Below are 25,561 nucleotides of genomic sequence, written 5' to 3' on the forward strand. Positions count from 1 at the left end.
CAAGAGTGTGAGTCCAGCTGACCTAGACACTGCTAAAGCTCCTGAAGGCAATCCTTCCCCTAAATGAGAAATTAAATGCATGGAGAAGGGAACAGAGGCCTACCATGTACCTGAAGCTCTAGATACATCTTTCTGATCTGAATCTAATGCAGTACTTTGTGGGTTATCTAAGCTTGTTTCTTTCCTAGGCCATGAAGGCCAGCAGTATTTGATTGTGATCTAGTCTCTCTTATTTGCCAAATAATGATTGCTTTTTAAGTATCAAAGGATTATTTTTTTCAGCCTTTTCTGCGTTTTTCTCCACTGGCTTAGCTACCCATGTAGATGTTGGCAGATGTTTTGGCTTCATCAGTATGACAGATTTGAAATACTTTCTTCTTCTCCTGGGAAACCTCAATTTTGATGACTCTTGTTTATTCATTGACTTCATTTACTTGGTCCTTCCCAGAGGGTTTGTTTTGGAGTTATTCAAATGTCCAGCTGCAGTTTCAGATTTTGTTTTCATTGCCAGATACTAAGCTGGAAATAACTTTCAAGTCATCTCCCTTACCCCTCCTTCAGTGACCAGATCATGCCAGCATGTGTCCTGTCTGTGCTCCAAGGGTTTGTTTCTTCTTGACAAGATGGGTGAATTGTTTGTGTCTTTATATTCTTCTCTCTTCTTAGAAAATGCTTGATTGGGACTGGTGAGACTTGGGTTTTACAGCCGGTTAATATTAAAAAAGTATTCAAAATACAAATTAAAAAAAAATTAAGTTAATATTTAATGCTGGATGGGATCCCCTCCCCTGCGTACTTCAATCTATTTGTACATTGGCTGAGTTACTACTCGGAGAAGATGTGTTGTCAGCAAATGACATTCTTCTAATCAGAATCACAGAATGGTTTGGGTTGGAAGGGACCTTCAAGGATCATCTAGTCCCATGCCCCTGCCATGGGCAGGGACACCTTCCACTAGGTCAGATTACTCAGCACCTCGTCCAACCTGACCTTGAACACTTCCAGTGGTCCACAACTTCCCCGGGCAGCCTGTTCCAGTGTCTCACTCAATGTATTACTGATTGGAGTAGTGGGTAATTCTTCATGCATTTTGTAGTGAAGTCTGTGGTAATGGTGCCTATCTGGTGGGGGAAGGTGGTGTTGGGTTTGTTGTGTGGTGGGGTTTTTGTCTGTTTTGTTTGGTTTATTTTGGCACTGGTAACAGTTTTAAGACCATTTAACTGTGCAGGATACATGCGGATGGTGGTTTTACTTCCATGTCACAACAATTAAGAAGGTTTCTGTGAGGGCATCATGCGGGATTTATCCTGCCCCTATGGTTAAGGAAAAGGGACTGGGAGAGCATTTTCCATTTGATACGCTATTGTTAGATTTTGAGCTGGAAGACTGTGGGTTAACTATAGGTTTGCAGGTAAAGATGATGCTGGAGGAAGCTTCCTATTTACTGTTGGAAGGAACAGAATGTCTCTTTTTAAGTCACCTTTATCTGATGTTTGGAGTATAATTTCATTTTCCTGTTTTTCCTCTGAGTGCTTTTCCAAGTCTGGAAGAATTCAGGGATTTTTTTTTTTTGTCGGTCATCTCTTTATTCCCAGAGTTTCAACATTTTCTCTGAGTTGGTTTTCACTGGCAGCTTTCCTCTAAGCTGCTGTTCTTGTATCTTTCATGCCATTGTCTGTAGTGTGAAATGTTAAGCAGCTTAGCCATGACTGTTTAATTTTCCTGTTAAAGCCAGTGTTTTTAAATAGAGTTGGCCTGCTTAACACCTCTCAGAAGTTTGTGGGTATCCTCCCATTACACTCTTTTGGTGCAGGTTTGTAGTTTGTAGGTAATAGCAGCTTTCTGGGTCAGGCCCCTGAACTTAGAAGGCATTTTATTTTAGCTTCTTTCAAAAACTACCAGTTCAGTGTCGGTAACAGTGTAATTCTTATTTTCAGAGTGTTTTTTTCCTTTTCATTTTATTCTTAATGTCAGCTGCTTATTTTTGTGAAGCTATGGGCGAGAAGTTAAATGTGTTGTATCGTCTTTCCTACAGAGAATATCCCCTGCCTCTGATTTCTGCATCTTCAAAATTACCTTCCATTGAGGGAAGCGGGTGGTGTATAGCCTATAACATGTCAATTTTGAATTGTTGGATACGCATCTTACAGTCCATAAAATCTTTTATTGATATTGATCTGAAATTGCCACTGTAATCGTGTTTAGTCCTCCAACGTGGATTTTCCTTGGCACTTTTTGCTTCACCTTTTTACAGTTTGTTTTTTGTTCTTGCTCTGCGTGAAAAGTGATCAGATCAGATGTCAGCTGCACTACACACTTTAATATCCTGGATAAGTTGAGCTACATTTTCATTCCAGTAGGCAGGTTTTTAATCTGATCTATGGGTAGATATCTTACTAGGGGAATGAATATTCTACCAACAAGAAACCCCAGAGTGATTCTGTCAGTCTTTTGCCATCCTGACTCCTTTTATTATTATTTTTATTTATTTATTTCCAAGCACGCTTACCAATTTCATGCTTCTCTCTACTTGTTGTGGGGACTCTCCAATGTAAGCAGATGTCATGGCTGAGGACACTGTCACAGTTTGTAGCAAGCTGCGAGTTCAGCAGCACAGTTGTCTGGTGTGCAGTATCCTATAATTGTCACTTTCCTATATCACATTTGAAATGCAGCTTGCAGAAATTGGCTGTGAATTGGCTCTCAGTCCTTCAGCAGTTTTTCTGCATTAGAAATCCTAATTTAATGTTGTTCTTTCTGTGGGGAGGGAGAACCATTTTCCCATCTTGGTTCATCATGTCTATGATGAATTCTTATATTTAGTTATATCTTTTAACCCACTCCTCAACATCAACATAAGCTGTGGATTTTGAGAACATGCTCATCTGTTTCTCTGTTACTGGTATAGCTTCTGACCTTGCTGATTTCTAGTATCCTGGAGAGCTATAATTGTAGCTGGTAGAGAAGCATTCATTTTAGAAATTGCTGTTGCATTTGGAATATGTTACTATCACTCCTCCATGCCTTCCTCAGCTGTGTGCTGCTGTGTGGCTGGGAAAAGGGGAGGGAGATGGGAGCACTCCAGTACCCAGTTCCATCACCCCAGCCAGCCTAGCCTGAGAGTCATCGAAGGCGATTTCACTAACCCAGACAAGGAGAGGCTCGCAAAGCGCAGTAGAGTTGAAACCATTACTTTGCAGGTCACGATTACAAGCAGCAGAGCATAGTAGCCATCTTCAGCTGCTCCTGATATATCCATGGGCAGAGCCGGCTTGTCAGAACCTCAGTATCCAGATAATTTCTCTAAAAGCTCATTTTTGAGACATTCTTTTATTGTAATGCCAACCTTGTTTGGCTTGTTGACTTAACCACCCAACTTGGATACCTCTGTTTGCTTGTCAAGTCTGCAGTTCACTGCTCAGGGTAACTGTGAAACCCATGGGTCTGTAACACAGCAAATGACTTGCTTTTCATGTGGTCCTTACTCCTCTAGACCTGCCTGTCTTGGCTTAGCATGTACTGGCGAAAGTTGTGACTCTTGGTGTAGCTCACAAGGTTCCCGTGATGTTCTCAACTCTCTTCTTCTTTGTCAACGTGGAGATCCTAAGGAAGAGACCACTGGCCCAGACTATATTCAATTTTAAATGATATCTTTCTCTACTTAATGAGATGGATGCTTTCGCATTCCTGGTTGTGCTCAGTCCTCTTACACAAAAGTTACATACTTTTGAGAGTTGCAATAATAAACAATAATAAAATTTTTCTGCTTCATTTTTATTTTTTTTAGATCCAGCTTTGTGTACATGGTAGGGAAATATCCCTTTCTATTGCAGTAGTGAAATTTGCCTGTATAGGAAGTCCAAAATTATACTTGACATGCTGTCATGTAGTATGGCATGCTGACCTGTAATCTTCAGTCCATTACCACATGTAGGTTTCTTGGCCTTCCTACTGTGTCTGTAACTATATATTAAACTATATATGTGTAACTATATATTAAACTATACATGTATAACTATATATAAAATCAGAATAAATCCACCATGTCTTCTGAATGCAACATGAGTATTATTTGAATGTCATCTTCATTTATGTGACATGGAATTACAGAGAAAAAACGAGCAGGCATGCATCTCCAGCTTTCCTTGAATCTTGGACAGTGTTACATATTACTGCTACCACATGTAATCACAGGTGGAGGCTGTGCTGCAAGGGATAATCTCTTGTTGTTTGTTACATTGAGTGCTTTTGCTTTTCTTCTCCTGTTTTTTAATGAGTCCCTTTCTGAAGTAGGATAAGCCTAGTTGTCCTTTTATCAAATCCCAGTTGGTGATCGCTATTAGCAACAAGATAACACGTTTTCACAAGCTTGCACCTCTTTTTTTAAAAAAACAAAACAAAACGTGTGCTGCTTTGTGTGTAAGCTTTGTCACTTAGGTTATAAGGGTTCAACTTGAATAGCTGATTCGTGCTCTGTCCTTAGATACTTAGTACTTTGGCTCTGTGAGAAGCTGTAATGTGTTTTGTTGGGCTTGCATTTCACTAAACTAAGTAACCTGGAGGAGTTTTAAATGCAGAGATTTTCACCCCTGTTAAACAGTCATGATTTGCAGTCATAACAAATGGAAGGCAGAAGCTGAGTTACCACTGTAGGTATGAAGATTTTTTGTAAGACACAAAGTTTGCTTGATAGAGGATCTTTGTAGCCTTAATCAGTTAACTGCTTGATTAGAACTTGAGTTACTAAATGAACTATGTGAATATCCATGAAGTGGCTGCTGAAGTCCTTCCCAGCAGCTCTTCTGCAGCCGGAAAAAGACTGTTTAAGCTGAATCTAACATTCCTTCCAATCAATGAAAAGGTTAGTTTATGTTTGTGAGCTTTGAATCAGGTCCTATGGCACTAGAAACAGTGAGGTGATTTAACAACACGGCATGTGATCTGCTTGTTCTCTACCACCCACCCCACCACTCGGTTTGGACTATCTTAATTTTACTAATAGAAACCATATTGACTTTGAGATTCTTCTGTGTGGTATTATTTCTGTGAGCTTCTAAGGTACCAGTTTTAGAGGGGACTCTAATATTACAAACCAATGTAGGAGGGGAGAAAAAAAAATGAATGTTTTTCTGGCACATGACCCCTGAAATTTCAACATGTTGTCTGCAGAAATCTCCAGTGTTTATATACCTGACTCTGTGCTTAGTCTTCCCATTGACGATAAGTAGCATCTCCATGTTCCAGCACTCTTCTGAGTAAACATGTTTTTGGGAAGCAGAGTGTATCCGTTCTGGCTGAAGAATATACAAGAGGAGTTGTACTATGTCAGTTTTTCAGGTTAAGTTGTTCTTAACTATCTCTTTGAAAAAAACAAACAAACAAACAAAAAAACCCCCCAGCAGATGGAGAGCATTGTTTCTTATCTTTCCGTGACAGGCAACATCATTCTAATGGAATTACCTGTATTAAACTATGGATGAACTATATAACATAACTGACTGAAGTATTTTCCAGCCATTCCTTGTCCATGTGTGTCCCAAATGGCTTTCCTCTATAGATATTCCTGTAATTTCATGGTGGGTCAAGCAAAACTATACCCCCATGCAGCAAAGCCCTTGGTCATGTTGGGGTTTCAGTGACATGAGTAGGAGCGAGGAACTCTGGATCTGTTTTTGTTTGCAGCCCTTGGGTGAATATTGCAAGAGACTTCCTAGCACCTGCTAAACTTCCTGAAAAAAAAAAAAAGCTTTTCTTGGTGAATTAACTTGTGTATTTGTTTCATGGGGAGGTCAGCCGGGAGTCCTGTCTGGGCACAAGAGGCTGTCACCCCGGCAGGCTGGGAGTGCGGTCCCTGGGCAGGGGTGATGGGGAGATGCTGCATATGCTCCCTTGGGGCAACCAGAGTTTGGAGATACCGAGGAAAAAAACAAGATCGGTGCTAACTAGTTCCCGAGGGGACTTGTGCTCAGCCCACTGTGTCAGGAAGCTGGTTGTTGTTAAACAGAGTATTCTGGGGGAGGAGCAGCAAGCCCCCAGGCTGCCAGGGTGGCAGGTGAGGGCAATGGGGTCCTCACAGAAGAGCTCTTAAATGTAGATACGCCCTTAGCTAATTAACTTGCTTCCTGAACTCATATGTTTTGCAAGAAGTAGGAATATTTCACAGGAAATAGAGCAGCTGACCACAACATATGTGGGGTTTTGGGGCTGAGGGTTTGTGTTTCTCCCCAATACTGGCTGCATTAAGTTCCCAGTTAAAGCAGCATGGGCTGAAGTCCTGGCTGTGGGTTAGGCCATACAGGTGCTTGCCACTTTAAGGCCCTCTTTAGGCTCTGTATACCTGAGGTTACTTTAAATGCTATAATTTTAATTTTAGCTTGATTCTGTACGGCTAGATTGATATTGGTAAACTAAATAGGGCCAGGGCACAGGCTGGAGCATAGTTGTGCATTTGGGTGATGTTCGCATGCTCCTGGGCAGGGTTTTGGTTGAGGGCTTTCCCTGACCCATGCCCAGGTGTAGACATGTCTCTGGAGGCAGGAGGGACAGAAGGACATCTCTGGATGGGAATTTGGGCATATAGGTGGGAGCTACTCTGTGCCAGAGAACTGGCACTGACCTGCTAACTGTTATTTACTGGTATAATATATTTAGTAAGGGGAAGAGTGTTTTTGATGTTCTGTTTTGGTTTTTTTGGGTGCCTGGAGATCACAAGCGTGTGTGTGTACATACAGATGTTTGGTATGAGATGGCAGAGCTGTTTCTGCCCCATATGGGAGTGCAGTGGTGGGGAGCAGGCTTGCCTCCCTCCTGTGCTGCAGTGGGGAGCAGGAGAGCCAACCTGCTGGGAGAGGTGGAAAGGGTCCTACATGCATGCTCACATCCCAGACTATGTGTGGTGGGTTGACCCTGGCTAGGTGCCAGGTGCTCACCAAAGCTACTCTATCACTTCCCTCCTCAGCTGAACAGGGGAGAGAAAATACAATGAAAGGCTCGTGGATTGAGATAAGGGCAGGGAGATCACTCACCAGTTAACGTCAAAAGCAAAATAGACTTGACTTGGGGAAAATTAATTTATTACCAATCAAATCAGAGAAGGATAATGAGAAATAAAAACAATCTCAAAAACACTTCCCCCCCACCCCTCCCTTCTTTCCAGGCTTAACTTCACTCCCGATTTTCTCTACCTCCTCCCAGCCAGCAGCGCAGGTGGGCGGGGAATGGGGATTGTGGTCAGTCCATCATGCATTGTCTCTGCTGTTCCTTCCCAAGCTTTGCCAGGGGAGGTTCAGGTTAGACATTAGGAAGAATTTCTTCTCAGAAAGGGTCATTAGACATTGGAACGGGCTGCCCAGGGAGATGGTGGAGTCATCATCTCTGGATGTCTCTAAGAAAAGACTGGACATGGCACTTAGTGCCATGGTCTAGTTGACATGGTGGTGTCAGGGCAATGGTTGGACTCGATGATCCCAGAGGTCTCTTCCAACCTGACTGATTCTGTGATTCTTAGAGGGAAGACTCCTCATGCTCTTCCCCTGCTCCAGTGTGGTGTCCCTCCCACGGGAGACAGTCCTCCATGAACTTCTCCAACGTGCGTACTTCCCATGGGCTACAATTCTTCATTAACTGCACCAGTGTGGGTCCCTTCCACAGGGTGCAGTCCTTCAGGAACAGCGTGCTCCAGCATGGGTCCCCCATGGGGTCACAAGTCCTGCAAGCAAACCTGCTTCAGGTTGGACTCCTCTCTCCATGAGTCCACAGGTCCTGCCAGGAGCCTGCTCCAGCATGGGCTTCCCATGGGTCACAGCCTTCTTTGGGCACATCCACCTGCTCTGGTGTGGGGTCCTCCATGGACTGCAGTTGGATATCTGCTCTACTGTGGACTTCCATGGGTTGCAGGGGGACAGCCGGCCTCACCATGGTCTTCACCAGGGGAAGCTCTGGTGCGTGGAGCACCTCCTCCTCCTCCTCCTCCTCCTTCTTCACTGACCTTGGTGTCTGCAGAGTTGTTGCTCTCACATATTCTCACTCCTCTCTCTTCTGACTGCTGCTGGTGTTGCGCAGGTTGGGTTCCCCCCCTTCTTAAATATGTTACCACAGAGACGCTACCACCGTCACTGATGGGCTCATCCTTTGCCAGTGGTGGGTCCATCTTGGAGCCAGGTGGCATTGGCTCTGTTGGACATAGGGGAAGCTTCTAGCAGCTTCTTACAGAAGCCACCCCTGTAGCCCCCCTACTACCAAAACCTTGCCACACAAACCCATTACACTGTGCCTTGTTAGCCTGGTGGTTATAGCTGCCTCCTGGGGACTGGAGGTGGGATTTCAGACCTCAGGCAGCAGAGAGGATTGAACCACAGATGTCTGTATTTAAGGCAAGTGCTTCAGCCACTGAAGGGAAGGGGAATGAAGCTTTTGAACTGCTTGAGGGGAAGAGGTGAAAAAAAGCTCCCTTTTTTTATTGCTCTTAGCAGAGGGGAAGGGAGATGAAACAGAGCAAACTCTGGTAGGGAGGTCATGCCTGGGAGGCTGAAGTGAGGGTTTTACCTCCCTGCAGAGAGACAGATTTTAAGATTGGTTCCTCTCCACAGCATTTCCCGGGCTTACGCCAGACTCCTGCCTGCCTGGTGTCTCATCTTCTGTGTGCCTTGCGGAGCCATGTGCCCAACGGGCAGTGGGGGCACCGTGCTGCCATGTGGCCCATTCCTCGGTGGTTCCCGCTTTCTGCAGCACCTTCTGCAAACACTGAATCGTCTTTCATAATCTAATCTATGCTTAATAACTAAGAGTATTAGGACTTGTTCACAAAGTGTTTTAAAGGTGGTGTATACCTACGGGTCGATGTGATTTTTCCTGTTTTTTAAACATACTTTTTCTGATGTTAATGGTAATACCTCTTTAATGCACTTGAGTTCCAGTCTGAACAGATTCTGTTACTTGGTCAAGTGTAATTCTGTGGCTTTGGAGATGCTTTTGTAAAATACTTGGGGGTTTTCACCCCCTTTTTGGTACATATTCATCTCTGACACATACAGTTCCATGAAATACAGCCTTGAATTGATGAAATTAACTTTTCTTGATCCAAGAGATTAAACGTGGCTGTAAATTTTTAAGTAGAACCAGTTGCTGCAATTCCCCATCAAAGAAAATCTTGTGGACTTGAACGAATAAGACTTAGGAAGAGTGTACTCCTGGGGAAGCTGATCAGTTAATACTTAAGTAATATATTTTTCTTTCCTCTCCCCCTGCACCTGCAGACCTGAAACAACACAAACGATTCCTAGATCAAAAGAAGGCTTGAGTCCCTTTTATCGGTCAAATATCACAAATGGTAGGCTCTTACTTCTCACTCAAGTAACGGCACAGGCTTTTATGATTCCTTTAATAAACTTAAAGTAGGTCATAATACCCACCACTGCATCCTTAAACTGGTATAAATCTTGGTTTCCAGAGTTTTAATTACAGTGGCTGCTCCCATTAGGTGGTCTTGTTTCATGGCAGGATGCTAGACAGCTCTCTTGCTCTAAGTCATTTATGTGGACTGCGGGTATGGCTGTCAAACCATAATGAGCAATGAAAGAATGAAGAATGTTAATTTAACTGATGCTGCTTTTGCCGTTAACCTAAGTGCCACCAGCTGCACCTCGTAAACATTGCTGTTTGCGTGCCTGCGCGTTGCTGCTCAGCGAGACCTAGCGTGATTGATAGCGGCAGAATGAGACTGATGGCTTGACTTTTCTCTAGCGCTACTTCTGTGAATGCTTTTTTGTTGCAAGAGACAGGTCCTAAATTTTAATTGCTTTTCAAACTAGGAAGTGCTGCTCATGTCAAATGCTGATAATTGGTTTATGACATAGAGGTGTTATAAATTAAGGAGAGGACAGGATAGATAATGTGCGTGTTACCTGCTGGAGGAACAGTGGTTGGGTAGAAGTGACACTTGGGAGATGCTCACTTTGGCGTGCGGCGGTTCTCAGTGCTCACATACACAATGGGCCCTAGGAAAGGGCTGTCTGCAACAATAGCGTTGCTCGAAGTCACTTTATAATTAGAGAAATTACTGAATAATGCAAAACTCCACGAATGGGGATTTTTCCGGCCCATTAAGTGTTCATGTAAACCTTCAAAATAGAGCTGCATACCTCCTTTCACCTGTCAGTTGTGGTGTGCACTGAGCAAAAGCACATTTTATTACTCTCGGGTGGGTCGTTAGGAGGGTGATTAACCCCAAGAATTTGACACGGGCCACTTGCGCTCCTGTGCCAGCTCATCCAGAAGCATCTCTCCCTCCCGCCCTTGCTCTACTGATTAAGGTGCTCCTGTACATCCTAGCATGGAGCTGCTTCTCATTGACATCCTGTCCAACATTTTCTTCTTTGCCTTGATTGTTTCTTGAAGTGTTTCTCATCTCTAGCACAGCTCCATTCTCACTGTGTCCTGATATACACAGTTATTTTAGAGGTGATTTACTACGTTTCCATTTTTACACGAAGTGTATGTCAGGGTGAAATGCTCTAAATCAAAATGACTGCAGTCTTTAGGATTTAAATTATTTAGGATTTAAAACAAGGGATACTCATTTAAGTAACTGGTTTATTTTTGTTCTGTATTGCATATAACTTATTTCCATAATATTCTCCAGTTAGTAATAATTGAAATGTTATGACTTGCAACTAAATACCTTAATTTTATACCACTCTTTGGTAGTCATAATAATATAATCTTATCTCTGCACATTATTAGCTTTTAAAGCTTTATAGTCTTTGTTAAGTAATAAATATTGTAGCTTTTAAAAATTTTTAACAGATTAATTTATGGCAAGCCATACTTTGGATGTTTTTCTGAACACCTACAATCAGTGAAGCTCCTTGTTTTGAAGAGAGATGAAAGAGATGCAGAACGAGGCAGGGCTGGTGGTTATGACTCTCGGGACCTGATGGTTATGGCACCAGACCGCGGGCCAGGGTCTGGTCCCTGCTTCTGGGATACTCCTGGGAGAGATGAGAACTGTGGTGCTCCCTGGTTTCTTGTGTATGTCCTACCCGTAGGGAATCTTATGCTGCCTCTTTTTATGAGGGTTTCTGATGTTTTACATAAAGTAAGGTGGATCTTTAGCAGCATTTGGATGCTGCTTTATTTAGTTTCTGGATTGCAGAGCCAGATTGTGACCTCACTGCTCTGACTAGCACAGTTCTAGTACATAGGAAAACACAACAGTCTTGAAAGCTTTCAGGCCAGGTAGAGAAAAACCCACACAGGAGTAGCCTTTAAATCATTAATACCATGGATGTAAGCTCATAAAGCTTGCCAAAACCATGAGTTGGATACTAATGTCCTCCTTTGGTCACAACCTACCCCATAACTTGTGTTTATCTATGCTTTAGAGTTTTTCAGTTTAATTGATTTCAAAGAGATTTACATATATGCAAACTCCCAGTGTCCATGCACTCAGGTGCACTCAGGTAATGAGATTTTCCAAAAACACTTGCATGTACTTCTAGGGGACCTAAACTGGTTATTATATGGCCCCACACCTATAAGGCTATAATATTAGCCAATAATATCTCTCTCCTACTTGGTTCTCTTTTTCCAGCCTGTGACGGAGAAATTAACTTTCCTTGGTCTTCTTTACTGGGACCCGTTCACTGAAAAGAAAATACTTTCTGAATGACTGCTGGCTATGTTGAAACAAACAGAGAAAAAAATGTCATTCTGGACAGCCAAGGCTGAAAAATCTAACTTATTTGGAAAGGTTACAGAAAGAAAAGATGAAAAAAGTAGCACTTAAGCAGTTATAAAAGTAATAATATAGCTATATACTTGAGCTTTACAGTGTTCAAATACACAAACATGCTTGAATTGACCTTGGATGGTAAGGAGATCTTCCATAGATATTTTTTGCATAATTTCAAGGTGTTCTCCTCTTACTCATATCTTGAAGAGAATTCACTGATATCATTTAACATTGTCTTTAAGCCTTAGTCTGTTTAAACCCTTATATTAAACCTAAGTATTAATTCTTTGGTTTTTAAATTAAATTAGAAATTATTACATTAGATTTCCATGTAACTGAGAAATATTTATTTTAATACAACTTAGTGTGAATTTCATTATGCTTTCTTAAGGGGAAAAAGCATTTTACTCTCTTGTAAGAATATTTCCATTTAGTGGACATCGGAAACTATTACATTTATAGCCACTAAAAATAAAAGTATAAATCAAAGGATCGTTTTAATGATTTCAAACAAAATTTCATTAAATTTCATATCATCCTCAAAGCATGATGCTTCCATTTGCTATCTAGTTCTTTTTGGTTACTTTTTTTTTTTCCCACCCTTGAACATGTTTGTGAGCAAACCAAAGAAAAGACCATGTGGGTGTGTAGCTTCAACAGAATATGTAGCTTCAACAGAAGACTTATTCTCCCCCTCAGTGTTGATTCCTCATCCTGTTTCCACTGGCCAACACAAGCTTTGGGTGGATCTGGTGAAGCAAATCTCAGTTCCTCAGTCACATTGACATGCAGCAGCTTTTCCAGTGCTTCTTTCAGCAATGGCACTGAAGGCATATCTACTGCCCAAGCCTTGTGCTATGGTATCAAAACAGGCTTGGCAAGAAGCGGCAGTGGTTAATACCGTGGCCTCTTGCCACAGAAGTGATCTGAAACTCACACCTGAATACAGTTTGGGGAAGTGAAGAAGAGATAAGAAACTAAGTGAGTTATGGAGAGGTGACATCCTTACTACCAGGTATTTCTTTCATCTGATTTCAGAAGAGGCTGCTGCTATATTGAGCACTGTAGTGGTCTGTAATCTGGTTGTATTGCTAATCCCCAGATATACAAATATATGGTGATTTTTGTCTCCCAGAAGGAAAAGCCTCTTTGCTTTAGAAGGTAGGAAAACCTTGGGGCGGTAAATTTAACTGGGTTTTGTTCACCTTGGTTTATAGGCTGGGGATGAGAAAATGAACAAGGAGCTATGCCAGCCTTCCAGCTCTGCCTGTAACCTCTGGGGTGTCCCGATAAAGAGTAGCCTATCTGTCCATGTGGAAGCCATGAAGTCAGGATCAAATGGGTGAAACTCCTAGCTTTAGTACCTCTTTCATGAGTTGGTAACAACATTTCCTCTTCTTTCTCTTTGGCACTGATGTAAGTTTTGCCATAAACAGATTTACTGTGTGAAGCACAGTGGATTAAGTATTCCATGTTTAAAATTAAATGGGTGGAGGAAATTAACTTTTTATTGAAGAAACCCACAACAATTTCTAATCTCATATTAGAAATAACTTAAGTCAAGGCAGGCTGCATTAAGCAATCAACAAGTAACATTTTTGTTTTCAATGTCTCCATTTAACCCCGTGCTAATTTTCATCACAATTCCAGGTAATACACTACTAACCATTATTTTCTCACCTAGTTTGCTCAGTACTGACAGATAATAGATGATCCTATTACAAATAAATTTGACACTGCGTCCATGAAAACGTGAAAATTGGAGTCCCTCATCATTATTTAAAATGTGTGCTCACTCACTCAAATGAGGTATAAGAGCCTACTTTGGAGATTAAGTAGGCCAGATTGCTGGAAAGGCTGGTTCAGTGTCACACAGGTTAATGTAGATGTATTATGTATTTATATAGTCTATAGGAGGATAACTTTTTAACAAATTATTTGGACTGAATGTGCACTTGATCAGAACTCTAATTAATAACCCATGACCACACTGTTCTCATGGTGAGAAGTTACCCTTACAATCACGAAGATTAATTCTGGGGCTGTCTATTGTAGTCTACGAGAAAGAGTCCAAAGAAATTGGTGAGTCGTGTGTTTAAGTGCTGAACAGATCCGTATAGACTGAGCTATAGATTAAGATCCTGCACTGTCCCTGGCATTTTGATTAAAATGGCCATTTTTCCAGACACAGTTCTGGAAATTGGAACAATTCTGCTTTTCTCTGAAGGTGAGGGGTGTTCACACTACCTGCACCTTGGTGAGGGCCCAGTGCCAAACTGTAACCTCCATGCGTGAGGTATCAAAGATAAATTGACTTTTTCCTGTTGGGTGTTAGAACACGCCCATCTTTCCATGAGAATTGCAGTAACGTAGTCAGAGGTTAATAACTAATGTCATGGCACATCCAGTGGGATTTGAGGCAAAGAAGGGAAGAGTTGGTTAAAAGTGAGACAACAAGCGTTTTCTTTTGTACTGGTAACTTGATTTCCCCATTTGATGGGTCATGAGAGACCAACATATTTCACGTTCTTTGGAGTATGGACGTCTTCAGTTGATTTGTCCTGGACTGTTACAAAATTTCATAATTTTTCATGAGCCTTGCACATATCTGAATCTGGTTGTTGCAGAAGCCATGCAGCACAGCAAAACGGTTTTGATGGACCTTTTCCTCATCAGTGTGTGCCTGTAGTGTGTCGTTCGGGTTGTGTAGCTTGTGGAAATGATCTGGGACCAGACAGTTGTCTGGACTAATCACATGAAGGCAGTCAGTGTTTTGAGAGTCTCTGAATTACACATAGGACAAATGAGGACCATAAGAGAGGGCACTGAGTGAGGAGAATTTGAATGGAGGTGTTAGATGAGATGGAGAGCTTGCATCTGGAAATTACATCACCAGAGAGCTGGAGCTGTGGAGAAGGCTTTTGTACTAATCCTGACATTGCTGTTAGGCCATGAGGAGAAAACTGAGGAAGTAAACAGCAGCATTGCTGGTGCTGGAGCATGATCATTGTACATACTCTGTCATCAGCATATTCTCTATGTCAAGAAATGGGCGTGTGATAGTCTTATTCAAAGCCTTTGATGACAGGCTGCAGGACACTACCTGGGGCTGTAAGACAAATAACAGTAGTCTTCTCCATGGGTGCTATCTGACTTTTTAAAAAATGATACCTTCCTGACTGCACCAGTGGTGGTTTGTTAAGACACAAGCGAGCTCTGTGCTATCTATGTAGCTGCTGAACTTGCATGTGTTCTAGTCAGAGCTGTAAAAAAGTGTGTCAAGGGAAGCACTGCAGTTCTTCACCTGGAGCGTTCATGTCTCTCTAGATATGGTCAAAGCATCATGAAGATGGTAGTAACTTAATGATGTGAAATGACTTGCTGTAATGCCTCATTCAAAGTAGTTGTCTGGAGACCATCCACCAAGCTTGTTGAGAAAGCTTGCTAGTTGGGAGGTGCTGGAGGTAGCACTGATGTGCCACCCACCAAGCATAGAAATGAAAATACATGATTGCCAGGAAAATATCTCTATAGAGATTTCCAGATTCTTCTCTAGGAAAATGCTTTCCCTCCACTTATACGATGATCGCAAGCAGTGCTGGCTCTTCTTGGGGAAGGTTAGCTCTCAGGCTACCCACTGATGAAAGTTTCACAGCACCATATGTAAAGAGCTGAAACCCTATGTTTTTATATAACTTGATTCTTAAATTAAATCTATCAGCTCAATTCTAACAGCATGATCTCCTCAAGCAGTTGAATGAATTCTGTGATGGTCATACATGCTAAAATCAACAATTTACATCAGGAGAACAAATTCTTGCTGTGAAGGAATTGCTTATTTTCCTAATTATTCTCATGGAATCAAAAGTTTGATTGACTGTAACCTGCTCACTTCCCACACTTCCTCTTCTGTCTTCTCTTGCTTTCTTCTCTTTCCTCTAAGGGGGATCTTTTGTAACTGATCTGTTTATTCTACTGTTTCTTTGGGGATGACAAATTAAGCTACGGATCTTTTTTTTGGTGTTGTAATTGGGAGGTGGAGAGAGGAGATTAAGAGCTCCATTATGCCAGTGCACTGCTGGCAGTCAACTTTGGAAATTTTGTTCATTGCTTTGGAAAAGTGGCCAAGATCTGTGCCTCGAAGGTGTGAGGTTTTGAGTCTTGTCATTCTAATATTGATTTTGGGTGTAATAAATGGGACAGCTGATAAAGGATTGAGTAAGAGAAATATAATTAATGCCAATCAACGTCAGCTTATAGAAAATAGATCCTGTCAAGCTAACCTGATCTCTATGAAGTGTTTTTAATGTGATTGCAAGTTTGATATTTATGGCTTCTACAAGGCATTTGACTTGGTGACACCATTTTGATTAAGAAACTAGAACAAAATAATTTGATTTGGCATGTGTGAGGGATAGGAAGTGAGCTTGCCCAACTTCAGCCATTTTCAATTTGATGACCTACTCTAAACTAGTTGTCCTAGGCTCCTGCTGAAGTCAATGGAGAGGAGGAGAGAGGGCTACTGCTCCACCCCTCAGTTGATGGCAGGGGTTGAACGTGAGCTTGTAGGACAAAGCTGTTGTGTTGCCTGTGTCAGCAATCTTTGTGTACATCCACAAGAGAACTTCAGGGAGGCTGTGCTAAACCTGGGTCTGACCATACTGCAGACACTCCCAGAATATTGTGTTCAGGTCTGTTTGCACCTCAAGGAGGTTCATGAGGTAGGGAGAGATGGTAGAAGAGTGATGGTGGTGGTTAATGGATGGAAAGATGTGCCTTTAAGCCACTGGGATTTCTTGGAATCATTCATTACCCTAATCCAAGTGAAGGAAAGAATTGATTAGCTTTTCTACATGGGAAATTTTAAGAAAGGAAGAGTCTTCAGTCTGTTGAACAAAATTAAAGCAAGAATCCTTGTCTAGAAATGAAAGCCAAGAACATTCATAATAGAAAAAACAAATACATTTTGACAGCAGTAATAATTAATCACTAGAAGCTTTCACCAATACCCCCAAGGCATCACTAGAAATTTGGTAATCATTATGGGATTTTTATTTTTTCTTCCTGAACTCAAGGCAAGGAATTGAGTCCTGTGTGTTAGAATATGCAGGAGAATCAGACTAAGGTCAATAAGGGACCCCTAGGATTGTCTAGTCAGTAAATAGTGTGTGGTCCTTGTGAAGAGAATAGGGTTTCCTCTGCTGTGGTCAGTTTGTCAGTCCAAAGTAAGTCTGAGAGAAAATGGAGACTGTTTGAGGAATCAGAGGTGACTTCTGTCAATCCCTTTATACCCAAAGGGGAACTCCTCTAGGTAGACACTCACAGCTTTGAAAACCTTTTTGGGATGCAGTATGTTGCTGGCCCTACCACGCTGTAGCAGTTATCACCTTGGCTATATTTTTACCTTTCAGGCTACTTTGTACCGAAATATTGCACAAGGGTGTTACCTTCTCCTGGAGTAGGGCAGTGTTAGTTCAGATTGTGAGGGAAACAGTTGCTTTTGACCTTTTGAGCACAGGTTGTTCTGCCCGAGCTAATGACGCTGTGCTGTCCCTTCCCCTTTTACAGCATCAGACCCAACAGAATGAACTTTTAGGTTTTTCCCCTCATCCCTGCTGTCTCTGGTACATCATGAACCAAGTGTAGTTCCTGTTCTCTGCTCAGTCTGTCTTTGTGTTGTGCAAGGCTTCACGTAAGACAAGGAGGGACACAGAAAACTGCGAAGAGCCAGGTACCTACTTTGCCACTGCCCTGGCTCTTTTTTTTCATATCATGCTGCTCTCCAGCTGCCTAATAGCATTCCTCCCATGCTACAAAAGGTATGATGAGGCTGTCTTCACATCACCTGCAGTTGGTTATGTTACCTGACTCCCTGATGGTCCCTGAGAGTCTTACTAGAAGGGTAGGACTTTCTATTAAAAACCATCTGCAAATGGCAAACCAACAGGTTTTGTTCTGCTTCTACTTTTTCTATTGGCTTTTTTGACAAAAATCTGGAAAAGACCGTGAACTGCAGAAAGCCTGTTCATGATGTCAAAGAAGTTGAGTTTCAAATGCTTCAGTGCTTTGAGTGCTAGTCTCTCCAGCTGCTTTGGTGAAGCAGTGGAGTTCGGAAGATATGTTAGTCAAGCTGTCCTAAAACTTTTCAGCCTTTTGATCCCAATGCCTTCAGACCATTTCAGAATAAGGTATCTTCGCTAGTCATTGCTTCAGTAAAGAAACCAAAGACCTTTCAATACGTGTACTTGCCTATTACCTTCATCGAATCTCCAGCAAAGCCAGTGGACTTCAATGAATTGTGAAGAAGCTGACTCCACTTTGAGGAAATCTACCCCTTTTACTGGACTGTATGTATTTGTCTTCAAAGAAACCTCACTATTCGGGTGTACAATTTTGAACTGAACACTGCAGATCCATTAGAACTCTCCATTTGTTTGAATAAGCAGTCTTTTCAGTGGTCTCTTTTTGCATGTGAATATTATGCATATCTCTTTTGAGCTCCACACATCTCAGTAGCTTTCCTTGAGCTTTTTCTGTCAAATAAAAGTTAAATAAACTTAGAATGAGTAACAAATTCTTATTTGCATCATCACAGTCATCTGGTTGTGAGTCTTGCTACAGAATACCACAGAAATTAATGTTTTCTGGATAATGCAATTCTATGTTTAACATGGTTTAGGGGAAGGATAGTGGAACACATTCTTTGAGGATGGACTCCTAAAGTGTCTGTGTCTTCTTCTGGAGTTTTGTTCAGTTGGGCAGGTATGTATGCTTTAATTTCATTTAGAGCATCAACTAAAGGCCATTTGGAGAAAAAGATGAGACCTGGTAGACTATTAATGCTGGATGTCTGATCCTCTGGGTCTATAAACTCATTACTAACCTGTGATCTCTGTACATCTTGCAGTGTTTTAAAAGTATTCTTTGAAAAAAAAGTGTCTGTAAATTATCTTGGCAAACTTTGTCATAATTGCTCATTGCATTTGAGTTTGCAAAAATAGCTTTGTTTATGATCTGATATTTTTAATGGCGTATTTCACTGTTTCCATTTAAACTTTGAAGTGACATCTTTGTTTTTCCCTTTTAAAGAGCAGCATAATCCAGATGCCTGTCAAGAGAGTTGTTGATGTAGCATTTTATGAGTAATCCTTCTGTTTGAGTTTTTTGTTTTGTCAGAAATGTTTGCCAAGCTCTTGTAAAGCTCCCTGTGAATGTTATTGATGTATACTTCCTTTTAAAGAAGTGATTATCCATGCAGGAATACAAACTGAACAGTCAGTTTGAAACCACAAACGCTTTCTTAAAAGTTACGTAATGTCATAGGAGGAGTTAATTCGTTGATGCAATGGAACAGGGGGTGCTGAGCTAAAATTATTCTCCCCTTCCCTTTCCCCAGCTTAACTCTTTGAAGCACGGGCCAGCGTTCGAGTTTGGGGTACTTTTTCAAAAGTATTACACAGAATAACCTCAGGGTTCCTGTCGGTCTGTCTAAATCTTTGATGAAGAGATGTTAATAGTTCCCAGCCTGCTTTCAGAGAGATTAGTGTGATTGCGAGAAACATTATGAGTAAAACATACCAAGTAGCCTTAGGAATCCAGCAATTATCACTTCAAACCCGGAGCTGTTAGACAGTATATCCAATGATGCTCTCATTTGTTGCTGTTAAAAGATTGATATAAATAACTTGCACTTCAGGCATGTTCAGATATCCTCCTCTCTGGTCATTTTTCTCAGGTGATTCCTTAGTCTTGGTAACTGTGGATTAAATTCTTTTGGACCTTGATGAGGACTGGCATCATTGCTGGGCTTCTTCCAAGCATTTCAGAATCCTTTTGGCTTGCAAATGCTCTGGGGTCTGCAGACCTTGCAGCATTTCAGCCTGCAAATTAGTAGTTGGCTGGTTGTCAGTTGGGGAAAGGAGAGATCTGTAAATTCTGTAATAAATAATAGATTAGGGTCAACATACACAGTAGCGTTCTGTGGGCATCGTGGTCCAGAGCAGTCACTCCTTCCCATAAAGTCAAGTGGGGCTGTGAAAATGGATGCATCCTTCAGTTCCAGCCCTGTGTTTTCTCTTTTCTATCCCAGCCTGCAACTCTTGGCTGCAGCTTTGCCCAACTTCAGAGCTTGCAGAGCTTCTCGTGGGATCCATAATTACTCCCTTCTCAGACCACTTGCTTGGTTTCTGGCAACGTTAGGACAACAGGTCACACCAGGCATTATAGAGATTTTCCTTGTAGAGCTGGAATAATCCCAGTCTAAACACACTAAAGATAACTGGGACAGCACAGCAGCAGTCCCTAACCTGCATAGCCCTGGGAGCTTTGGGTACGTTGATCTGTACTTAACTCCCATGTCCATAGGCTTCCCGGTTGTGCTAAGCTCGGCTGTTTGCAGGGTGGCTGATTTTGGTTTGCCAGATACACTGCCTATAAGCACCCTTTTTACTGCTTATGAAACATCTACTTAGCCTGCCTAGTAAGTGTTACACCTTATATTGGAGTCTTTTTTTTTTTTTTCTCCCCCCCCACTCCTTCTGGTTTGCTTTCCTTTGCCTTGTTTGTTTGCAAAGAGAGCGTGCTCCAGATGTGCCTCCGCGTGTTTCGTTCCCTTTCTTCAACCTCTGCCCCAAGCTGCGGTACCTGACATGGGGGAGGTTATGTTTGCAGTGCAGAGCAGCTTGTAAAGGGCATTTTTAAGGCACATTGCGGTTCACAGTTGATTTATAGCTTGTCTGCGTGGGCAGGCTTTCATAGAATATTTTTGCATTAAACTTTTTCTGATTAATTAACATGGAATAACTGTCTCCATGTCCTTGGCTTTATCCTTCTTCCTTTCCAAGTTCATTTTTTCAACTACAAGTGAGACATTGTGGGCAGGTGCTGCATGGTGCATTGCCTCTTCACTGAGGTCCATGTTGTGTGCCTCTGCTGCAGGCTGTTGGGTGATCTCTGCTTCGGGGGAGCTCTGGAACAGTCCCTCATTGCAGTACTGAGTTGCCAAATTTTGACTCTTCTTTGGGACTGCATGTCCAGGAGCAAGCAAACAGTTTTTGAACTTAAGCCCATCTTTGTGTACCATTTTCATGGTGACAGATTATTGCTTCTCTTGCTCCTTTTTTCCTTCTGATCCTTCTTTCTTCAGATGTCCCGTATCCAACTGCGAGGTCTGTTTTGCCTTTCCCTATGGCACTGCTGTCTAGAGTCTGCAATACACTTTGTAAATATTCTTTGTATCTTTTGTTATTGAGGTGGGAAAGAAAAAGGTTTCCTTCATGTAAAACTGTAATTGGCTCAGGCTTCTTCCCTATCAGAAACCCATTTTATTTTTTATTACTGTCAAAGGCTCCTCTTCTGTCCTGTGAAGTCCTGGAACAAGAGTCCTGAGATGGCTTTGAAAAGCGGATGTTTCCCTAAGGAGATCTTCCAGAGCAGCTCTGGCCTAGTGTTGCCCTTGGAGATGATGGGGTAACTATGATATGTTGAGTCACTACGAAAAGGAGAAATTACTCCCTTGAGTTCTTTCTTTCCTTTCCATAAACTGCTTCATGAAAACAGGGCTCTTTCTGACAAACAAAAAGCAAAACAAAAAAAAAAATTCTGTTTTTGTTTGAGCTTTCTCAGGCGGTCCATGGTAAATTCTTTAGTCATGTTGTGAAAGTCAGAAATACTCAGTTGAAATGTCTCCAGAATGCGTTCAAGAAGCGTTAAGTAGATAAATAAGTAGACCAGCTGTTTGAAAAGCCTTAACTCCAAGAGGAGTCTAAACCTGTGAACAAAGCGGGCTAAGGAGGAGGATGGAGCTCTGTATGACAGAGAGGACAGGAATGATGAGGGATAATGTGGATGAGATGTTTACATATCTGCACCTTCCCCAGGCCTTTCATGTGCTTCTTTCTTGTATTATCTAGAGCACAAGTCTGATGAGGAGCGGCTGAGGGAACTGGGGTTGTTTAGCCTGGAGAAAAGGAGGCTCAGAGGAGACCTTACCGCTCTCTACAACTACCTGACAGGAGGTTGTAGTGAGGTGCGTGTCGGTCTCTTCTGCCAGGTAACAAATGATAGGACGAGAGGAAATGGCCTCAAGTTGCACCAGGGGAGGTTTAGATTGGGCATCAGAAACAATTTATTCACGGAAAGGGTTATCAAGCAGTGGAACAGGCTGAGGGAAGTGGTGGAGTCACCATCCCTGGAGGTATTTAAAGACATGTAGATGTGATGCTTAGGGACATAATTTAGTGGTGGACTTGTCAGTGTTAGGTTTGTTGTTGGACTTCATGATCTTAAAGGTCTTTTTCAACCTAAACGATTCTATGATTCTGTCTTGCTTTATGTTTTCAAGAAACTAACCTGCAGCTGGCTAGTGGTTAGGCAGGGCTCTGTTTTTTCTGTATGAAGTAAGGACTAAAAATTGTAAATGTTTTCTCTCTTTGCCTCATGAGATTAGTTTCAGAGTGTCAGCTGGCCCTAGTCCCATCCCTTTAAACTTTTTTTATAGTGGTCTGATTTTTTTTTTTTTCCTTTGTGTAATGGTATGTCTTGCCTTGCAGCCAGCTCTCATTACAGATCATTCATTACAGTGTAAGCCATTTGGTCAGCTTGTCAAGCCAAAGTTGCTATATGTTTCATTTACAGAAATACAGTAAGAATTTACCTTTAAATTCTCTTAAAGGAATAGAACATGACCCAATGGAGCTTATTGCTTGACTCATCCACCCAGTGACCTTGAATAAGTCATTTAGCTCTTCCATGTGCTTCTGTTTCCTGTTCCTTTACCATCCTCACCTTCACCACACCTCTTTGTACTGTAAGCTCTTCAGTGCTGAGCCAGTTCTAGGCTTTCACAAGGGAAATTATTTGGTCAGGCTATTTAAACATAGCACAAATCATACAAATATTCTGTAATAACATGCTACTGGGAGAGGGAGATATCGTCCAAGGAGGTGTTTTGCATGGTAAACTTTGTACAGCTTGCAGGTAGGAATAGTGAAATGTTACTCTACCACCTCGAAATTATTATAATTACACATAAAGTTTATATAAAATGAAAAAAGCTGAGGTAATGGGAGGGAAGCCCTGATTGCATTGTTCAAGGGAAATGCACGGTAAACTTCAAATTATTTCGTATCCACTCAATTGCTCGTATGCAGCTCTCTTGTCATTGTAAGAATCTTCTTTGTAGAAACTGAAACTCCAGTGCTAAAAATGTGAAATCAATAGGTTCTGTTATATCCACTTAAAAAAAATTTGTATTGATTTGCAGATAATGACAGTAGTTCGTTCTTGCAGGATTACATGCCACTTCCTGTCAAAAAGATTACTTCAATATATATTACATCTGAGATGGAGAACATGGGTATAAAACTGCTTTGCTTTAATGAATAGTCACTTTACTCTGGGCATTAAAATGAGATATATTTCTTTAAATTTATCTCTAGGGATTATTTTTATTTCATGGGCAAACCCTGTGTTACGAAAGACTCTAGAACTCTATTAAACTTTTAAATGATCTTAGATTGCCTTGTTTTTGCAAGTGCTTGAACTCATTCTCTCTTTGATAGCAACTAATTAGGCAAAACATCGTGCACTTTCTGGTCTCCTCCGCATCCTTGATTAGAGGGTTAACACTATGTTATCTTGGGTATTAGATGTTCTTTGCTAAACCCTAAGTGTCTACCAGTATCTAACCCTCCGTGCTTCGTAACAAATTTCCGTCGCCTACAGGGGATTAAATTCTTCATGCGGATCATGGTGGTGTGGAACGTCTCCCATTGTGCAGCTATTTTTTTCTTGTGCTGTGGCTCGTTTGAAGCCTATTCTTATTAAGCATAGGTGACTTCATCTTCATGTATTAAAATAACTCTTTTCAACTCTTTCTAGGTAATCTGGCTTCCCAGAAACCTCCTGCTAAATGCAAGGGTTTGCTGTCCTGTTTACTGACTGTTACACCTGAGGCTGATTTTGATACAGGTTCTGGATATCGCAGGGTAAGTGTGCAGATATCTCTTCTTTTTGTGTTTTGTTTTTCTTTCATGGTTTCTTATTTGCTTACACGAAGGCAATTTGGGCCGTGCTTTCCCTGTCAGTGACTGCAGCAAGTCCCTGTTGGAGCATGTGCAACTGAGCATCTGTGTTACAATAGAAAAATAATGTAGTAGGATGAATGCTAATGCTGTAAACCTCATCAGGAGTATTTGAATTTACTGGTGTAGCTCCAAGAGGGAGCAAAGTTTGTATGTGTACAGACTCATAGCCCTATATCTGTTAAAATTGTAAAAAGCTGTAAGATGCTTAGTTGGCTGTAGTGAACATTTTGAGTTTTAAGCTGACAAATGTGCATGTAATTTTATATTACAAATGAAACATTCTTCATAACGTACATAGTTATAAATATCTATGAAGTTGGAAAGATCAAGTTTAAATATTTGGAAAAGGGAGATTAAAGGTTATTTGGTTTCTTGGGGGTATGGGGAGGGGAAAGAAAAAACTGATTCCTTCTCTTATCCAATTCTACTACGCACATCAGAGTAGAAACTTACTTTACTTCGTTGTTGAATGACTCTTGTGGGATTTTTCACCACTCAGCTACTGGAGGAAAGTGTAATATGGTGCACACAGATTTGTGTTTTCCTTTTTTTGCCTCTTCCTCAGTCTTGATCCTCTACTTCCACCTTCTCTTTCAACCTGCTATTTTTCTTGCCTCAACCCTTTCCTAGCTTCTTTTTGCAATCCCCTCTGTGTTTTTTCTTCATGGAGCTAATCCTGGCCCTTTGTTTGATGTCTTTCTTGTCCTCTTGGCCTCCTTTGACCAGCTTTCTGGCTTCTCCCAACCAGATCACAGAATCACAGAATCACAGAATGTTAGGGATTGGAAGGGACCTCGAAAGGTCATCTAGTCCAATCCCCCTGCCGGGGCAGGATTGCCTAGACCATATCACACAGGAACGCGTCCAGGCGGGTTTTGAATGTCTCCAGAGAAGGAGACTCCACAACCTCTCTGGGCAGCCTGTTCCAGTGTTCAGTCACCCTCACCGTAAAGAAGTTTTTCCTCATATTTATGTCGAACCTCCTGTGTTCCAGCTTGCACCCATTGCCCGTTGTCCTGTCAAGGGATGTCACTGAGAAGAGCCTGGCTCCATCCTCATGACACTTGCCCTTCACATATTTATAAACATTAATGAGGTCACCCCTCAGTCTCCTCTTCTCCAAGCTAAAGAGACCCAGCTCCCTCAGCCTCTCCTCATAAGGGAGATGTTCCACTCCCTTAATCATCTTTGTGGCTCTGCGCTGGACTCTCTCTAGCAGTTCCCTGTCCTTCTTGAACTGAGGGGCCCAGAACTGGACACAATACTCCAGATGCGGCCTCACCAGGGCAGAGTAGAGGGGGAGGAGAACCTCTCTTGACCTGCTAACCACACCCCTTCTAATACACCCATTGGTGTACATGCTATTGGCCTTCTTGGCCACAAGGGCACACTGCTGGCTCATGGTCATCCTGTTGTCCACTAGGACCCCCAGGTCCCTTTCCACTATGCTGATCTCCAACAGCTCTGTCCCCAACTTGTACTCATACATGGGGTTGTTCTTGCCCAGATGCAGGACTTTACACTTGCCCTTGTTATATTTCATTAAATTTCTCCCCGCCCAACTCTCCAGCCTGTCTAGGTCTCTCTGAATGGCCGCGCAGCCTTCCGTTGTGTCAGCCACTCCTCCCAGTTTGGTGTCATCAGCGAACTTGCTGACAGTGCACTCTATTCCCTCATCCAAGTCATTAATGAATATATTGAATAGTACTGGTCCCAGTACTGACCCTTGAGGGACTCCGCTAGA

This window comes from Nyctibius grandis, chromosome 1, assembly GCF_013368605.1.
Source record: "Nyctibius grandis isolate bNycGra1 chromosome 1, bNycGra1.pri, whole genome shotgun sequence".
Classification (NCBI taxonomy): domain Eukaryota; kingdom Metazoa; phylum Chordata; class Aves; order Nyctibiiformes; family Nyctibiidae; genus Nyctibius; species Nyctibius grandis.